Raw genomic sequence first — 352 nt, 5'->3', positions numbered from 1 at the left:
CCTTTTCTAAATCCAGCTTGAACATCTGGAAGTTCACAGTTCACGTATTGCTGAAGCCTGGTCTTGGAGAATTTTAAGCATTACTTTACTAGCGTGTGAGATGAGTGCAATTGTGCGGTAGTTTGAGCATTCTTTGGCATTGCCTTTCTTTGGGATTGGAATGAAAAAGTGACCTTTTCCAGTACCTGTAGGCCACTGCTGAGTTTTCCAAATTTGCTGGCATACTGAGTGCAGCATTTTCACAGCATCATCTTCCAGGATTTGGAAATAGCTCAACTGGAATTCCATCACCTCCACTAGCTTTGTTCATAGTGATGCTTTTCTAAGGTCCCATTTGACTTCACATTCCAGG

Source organism: Bison bison, unplaced genomic scaffold (assembly GCF_000754665.1).
Source record: "Bison bison bison isolate TAMUID 2011002044 unplaced genomic scaffold, Bison_UMD1.0 scf7180017864305, whole genome shotgun sequence".
In the NCBI taxonomy this organism is placed as follows: Eukaryota; Metazoa; Chordata; class Mammalia; order Artiodactyla; family Bovidae; genus Bison; species Bison bison.
This window is presented reverse-complemented; position numbering follows the sequence as displayed.